Consider the following 6,685-nt stretch of genomic DNA (forward strand, 5'->3'; position numbering starts at 1 on the left):
TCCTTCGACAGGTACCTTTAAAGGCAGCCTGATGTCTTTCAAACACACCTGGTCTGACTATAGCCTCTCAGGTTCAAGCCCTGCTCTACCATGTATCTGTGTGGCTTCAGCATTGATACCCGATGACTGTGGGCCCTAGTTTCCTCCTTCATAAAATTGGGCAGGACAATCCCCAACTTGCCAAATTCTGTTTCTATTTGTTGCTGGAAACAATAGTCCAAGATAGCAAATGATCTGGAAGGAATGATCAGGAGTGGAATAAAGGAAAGAGAACAAGTATGAAGGAGAAATAAACTTCTGAGATTATAGCTTTGGTAAGAAAAGAACTCTAAGAACCAGGTCCCCAGCCCTGGCCGGTTGGCTCAGCGGTAGAGCGTCGGCCTGGCGTGCGGGGGACCCAGGTTTGATTCCCGGCCAGGACACATAGGAGAAGCGCCCATTTGCTTCTCCACCACCCCCCCCCCCCCCCCCCCCCCCCCGCTTCCTCTCTGTCTCTCTCTTCCCCTCCCGCAGCCAAGGCTCCATTGGAGCAAAGATGGCCCGGGCGCTGGGGATGGCTCCTTGGCCTCTGCCCCAGGCGCTAGAGTGGCCCCAGAGGGACAGAGCATCGCCCCCTGGTGGGCAGAGCATCGCCCCTGGTGGGCGTGCCGGGTGGATCCCGGTCGGGCGCATGCGAGAGTCTGTCTGACTGTCTCTCCCCATTTCCAGCTTCAGAAAAATACAAAAAAAAAAAAAAAAAAAAAAAAAAAAAAAAAAGAACCAGGTCCCCACCGTTATTTTAAGAGCACTCTCAGGAAATTTGGAAAGTCAGTTTAGCCTCTGTTTCTCTCAGCAGGAAATTCATGCCTATGAGGAACAAGGACTAGACAGTGAGAAAACGAAAAAACAATTATTTCCAGTGAGACACTTTTTGTAAACTCTTGTCATTAGGCACATAAAATCAAACCAGCAACAATGAAGAAATACTAACATTATCATCATCACAGTGAACAACATTGTGGTTGCCAAATAACAGTGAGCAATAAGAAAGCTCAAGTTTATGAAGGGTGAAAACAGGATTGTAGTGAGGATAAAATGAGTTGCTATACGCTGAGGTGACCAATCGTCTTCCTTTAGGAAGGACAGTCCTTCTTTTGTAAGTTCCGTCCTCCCTCAAAAAGTGTCCTCCTACATGTCCTCCTTTTTGATATTGGAACACTAATCTGTAAATGTCCATATTAGATCGATGCAGAGTCAATCCACTGCGTGTGACGTGGAGTATTTGTATCTAAATGAGTACCTTTTTCTTACAATTATTAAAAATTAATAGGCATGTAAGCATAATTACAATATAAAATATTACAAATGTTTTTATTATGCATTTATCATATTATATAGTGTATTACTGTTGCAATAAATAAAATGTTTCTTTTATTTGCGATATTGTTTTCTTAAATTTATTTTTGTCCTCCTCCTCATTGTAAAAAAAGTTGGTCACCTTATATACGTGAAACATGTTTTGTAAAATATTGGGTATTTATATACAAGATATAAAGTGAGCAATTTTTAATGGAGCTTCTAGAAAGCAGCGACCACTTCCTCATCTCCTTATGTTTCTCTGTGTGTTTGCAGTACTTGGAACAGTGCAACACTTTCAGGAATTTAATACCTGCTTCTCTAACAAATTATTGAATGAGCCCTGCATTATCCTCCAGATAATTAGAAGTATCTTTAAGCATCAAGTGTTTTATTTTTTATTAAATATTTTTTAGGGAATCTTTTCCTATGATGGTCTTCATAATGTCCTTAATGCTGAGGGAATATGAGAATCAGTGAGTTTGGAGAAATTGATCAATACTGAATTCTACACTTATAAGAGTATCAGAAGAAAATAATAAAAGTTCCTTCCAGAAGAATCTTAGAGGGAGATAAAAGTATCTTAGGTAACTGAGGTAATTTGAAACACTTGAAAGAAGCAGCAGCAGCAGCCTGACCTGTGGTGGCACAGTAGATCAAGTGTTAACCTGGAAACGCTGCAGTTGCCAGTTCAAAACCCTGGGCTTGCCTGGTCAAGGCACATATGGGGGTTGATGTTTCTGCTCCCACCTCATTCTCTCTCTCTCTCTCCCTCTCTAAAAATGAAAAAAAAAAAAAAAAAGCTTAAAAAGTAAACAAATAAACAGTATATGTAAAATAGCTTTCATATTTCCAAAGACATTTAATAGTAGTTGCTATAGTAGTAGCAAAAAAAATATTTAGCCTCTCCCTCAAAGTGCTGCCACCATATTATACTGTCTAGTTTTTGTTATTATTTCTGGTTATTTTGTTTTATTTGGGGAAACAATGAAAAAGTGGAGAGAATAAAATTTGAGTCCTGAAGGAGAATAAGACCAAGCAGCTAAATCTGAACTGATCAGTCTTCTGGGAAGAAAGAGAAATAATAACTGCCCTGCTAACAAGTTCAAGGGCTCATTAAGAAGTATAAGAGTGACAGATGACTCTTCTTTCTGGTACAACTCATGCAAACAGATAATATTTAACATCCAGAAGCTGCTGGAGGGGGGAGGGTGGTAAAGCAACCCAGAGCCAAATACTAAGGTCACCAACTTTTTTACAATGAAAAGGAGGACAAAAATGAATTGAAGAAAACAATATTGTAAATTAAGAAAACATTTTATTCATTGCAATAATACACTATATGACAAATGCATAATAAAAACATTTATAATATTTTATATTGTAATTATGCTTACATGCCTATTAATTTTTAATAATAATTGTAAGAAAAAAGTACTCATTTACATACAAATACGTCACATCACATGCAATGGATTGACTCTGCATCGATCGAATATGGACATTTACAGATTAGTGTTCTAATATCAAAAAGGAGGAATGTAGGAGGACACTTTTTGAGGGAGGATGGAACTTACAAAAGAAAGACTGTCCTCCCTAAAGGAGGACGATTGGTCACCTTATAAAAGCAGCTATGTTTTCACACAGTAATAGACAATAGCATATGAACAATGTAAGCACCATACAGGAGCATGCAGAAAGTATAAAGGTATTACCCGCAGTTAAAATGCTTTATCCTGAAGTTTCGCCTGGCCTGTGGTAGTGCCGTGGATAAAGCGTGGACCTGCAATGCTGAGGTCGCTGGTGAGAAACCCTGGGCTTGCCCCGTCAAGTCACATACAACAAGTAACCAAGTTTGTCAGCACATTGAGAAAAAGACTGTCGTTGGCCCAGTTTATCACCACACCTGCACAGAGCAGGTACTCAGTATATCCAGAAGGTAGGAAGCAGGGAACCCTGCAATCTATGTGGGGGAGCGGCCAGCACGGTACTATCCAAAGCCACAACCAAAAAATGTTAAGGGGTCTTGCACTCCCTTTCCTGCTGAGCATAATCGGATATTTTTTTTGGACTAGTTCAGTACTGTAGTCCCTCTTTCTTTATGAGAAATACGTTCTAAGACTCCCAGAGGATGCCTGAAACCATAAATAGTTCCCAACCCTATATATCCTTGTTTTTTCCTATACATTCATACCTTTTCACTTAAAGGAAGCACCTTACATCTTCTCTTTGGCGTATCCATATTGCCAGCATCAGTACTTTTGTGCTTTGGGGTCACTCATAAGGTAAGGATTACTTGGACTCAGGTACTGTGACACCACACAGTCGCTCCCATAACCAAAATGGCTATAAGTACATATGTAGCTACCGGGGACAGGGACGTACACAGCGTGGAGACGCTGGACGGGGGATGATTCTCATATGGGCGGAACAGGGCAAAACAACGCGAGATTTCTTTCCGCTACTCAGAAAACGGGTGCAGTTTAAACCTTGTGAAGTGCTTATTTCTGGGCTTTTTACCTAACATTTTTAGCTGCAGTTGACTGCAGGTACGGTAAGTAACACCACAGAAAGCGAAACCACAGATAAGAGAGGGACTTCTGTATTGCTGTTATTGATATGTTATTTTCTTCTGCCACAAGCTGTCCTCCAGGATTTTGGGGGGGTGTTGGAGTAGTTTGCCTTTCCATTGAATTCCCCCAGATTGCTCTGATTGTTGCAGTTGGGATTAACTTTTATCAACCTTAGAGACGAGCTTTGGCCATTGATATATGTAGTACGTATTAACTTCCCCTATTCCAAGGACCGTGTAAGATTTGCTCCATAACTTATTTGCTCCAACATAGAATCAAAGTATAGAATTTCAGAGCTGAGGGGATAAAGCCCCAAACTGCAATTTAAAAAGTTAAAAACCGGGCCCTGGCCAGTTGGCTCAGCGGTAGAGCGTCGGCCTGGCGTGCGGGGGACAGGGTTCGATTCCCGGCCAGGGCACACAGGAGAGGCGCCCATTTGCTTCTCCACCCCCCACCTCCTTCCTCTCTGTCTCTCTCTTCCCCTCCCGCAGCAGCCAAGGCTCCATTGGAGCAAAGATGGCCCGGGCGCTGGGGATGGCTCCTTGGCCTCTGCCCCAGGCTCTAGAGTGGCTCTGGATGCAACAGAGCGACACCCCGGAGGGGCAGAGCATCGCTCCCTAGTGGGCATGCCGGGTGCATCCCGGTCGGGCGCATGTGGGAGTCTGTCTGGCTGCCTCCCCGTTTCCAGCTTCGGAAAAATGAAAATAATAATAATAAGTTAAAAACCCCTGACCTTACCTGTGGTGGCACAGCGGACAAAGTGTCGACCTGGAATGCTGAGGTTGCCAGTTCAAATCCCTGGGCTTGCCCACTCAAGGCACATACAGGATGCAACTACTATGAATAGATGCTTCCTGCTTCTCCCCTCTCTTTCTCACTCTCCTCTTTCTCTTTCTCCCCCCCCCCAAAAATCAATAAATAAAAAAATTTAAAATGTTAAAAAAAACAACAAAGCCTCTTGCTTCCCCCCTACACCAAAAAGATAATTATTCAAACTGCTTTATTTACAAGTAGAAAGTGGAGGCTCAGAGAACCTGGCCCAAGATGACACTGAGGAGTAGTGTCAGGAGTACCATTAGGATCTGGCTTTTCTTATTTCTTGTTCGTGTCTCTTTCTAACAAGCTTTTTGGATTTCACTCAACAACAATAGTAATACTTCAGATCACTGTCACCTAAATTGCTTAATCCTGCCAAAGGTGAGAGTAATAATAATTATTGCAACTAGCAATTGCTGGCAACTTACAGCAAACCAGTCACTGCATGTTTTTGCATTAGTTCATTAGTTCTCACAATAATCCTCTTACTCAGATGCTGTTATTTTCACTCTTTTCTAGATCAGGAATGTAGGCTGGAAGGAGGTTAAGTAACTTGCCCAAGGCCACAGAGCTAGGAAATGGATCACTTCAGAAGTTTCCTCATTGCCTGATGCCAGAGCCCAGAGCCCCGACAGTATCCGGCCGCCTACCGTGCCTTCCTCACAAACACCCTTCTGGAACAGACAAAGAAGGTATTGTACCTTACATTTCAAAGCCATGCTTCACTTGTAATTTTCAGATGAATTTTATAAGAATTTTTCAGTAGTTCAAGCCTAGAATATAGGTGAATTCCCTGAGGGAGAGAATATAGAGAAAGCAGCCTTCAGGGATGCTTGTACAGTTAAGGGACAAGGGCAGGAAGAGAAGCTAGCACTTAATTAGGAGTTACTACCTTATTTCACGTAGTGATCTTGAAATTGTAGCGATGTCATTTAAATTTAAAGTATAGTATATAATTTTTAAACTGTGATTATGTAAAGTAGTTTACACAAACACACACACACGTGATTTTAATGAATCAATTGCTGACTGAGTTGCCTGGTTACCAGTCATGACTTAAGCAGGTACAAGCAGGCATTTGGGCTAAATTCCTAGCACCCAGAGGGACCAATTTGAAAACAGTGGTGACCTTGTCAATGGCTGCTGTTGCCTCCAAAACCAACCACCAGTATTTGGTACAGAGATCTATTTTCTACCTTGAACCATCATTATGGATCCAGTTTCCAAGGTCCCAAACATTCTGGGAACATTATGAAGACTTTCCAAACCCACCTCCCCCAGAAAGAACAAATTCTTCCCTTTCATGTGTTCCCCCAAAGAACTTTGTGTAAACCTGTATTCCCTCACTAAGCTCATTGTTCAGGTAGTATTTATCTGTTTATCCCAGCAGCACAGCTGTGAGCACTAGGGATGGTTCGATGAAGTGAAAATAATTTGGGCCTTAGAATTAAATGTTTCCATGTTCAATTCCTGGTTTAGCCATTTACTTCATTATGATCTAGGGAAAGTTATTTAACCTCTCTGTGCTTCTGTTATTTTATCTGTAAAACAAGTATAATAATACCCATCTGAGGTGATGACTGAGAATTAAACAAGAACAGTAAGTACGTTGCATCACTCAATAAATGGCAACTCTCATGAAGACAATTGCTGCCCTTGAACCTCTCCCATATAGTGGAGAGAGATACACAAATTGGCATCTAAAATGCTTGGGATGTTCTATGATAGAGGGCTGCAAAGGGGTCTATGAGAACGCAGAGAAGGTCAGCCTACTCCATTGGGAGAACATCATTTCAAGAAAACCTCCCAGAGGGAAGATGATGAAGAATTAGCCAGACAGAGGTCACAGCTAAGTTTGTCCCAGGCAAAGGGTGTGTGAGAGAGAATGTGGCATGTTCAAGGAACGGCAAGTGGTCAGTTATAACTGAAGTTATTGTTTGAGCTGGAAAATGATGAGGGTT

The sequence above is a fragment of the Saccopteryx leptura genome, chromosome 2, assembly GCF_036850995.1.
Source record: "Saccopteryx leptura isolate mSacLep1 chromosome 2, mSacLep1_pri_phased_curated, whole genome shotgun sequence".
Taxonomy (NCBI): domain Eukaryota; kingdom Metazoa; phylum Chordata; class Mammalia; order Chiroptera; family Emballonuridae; genus Saccopteryx; species Saccopteryx leptura.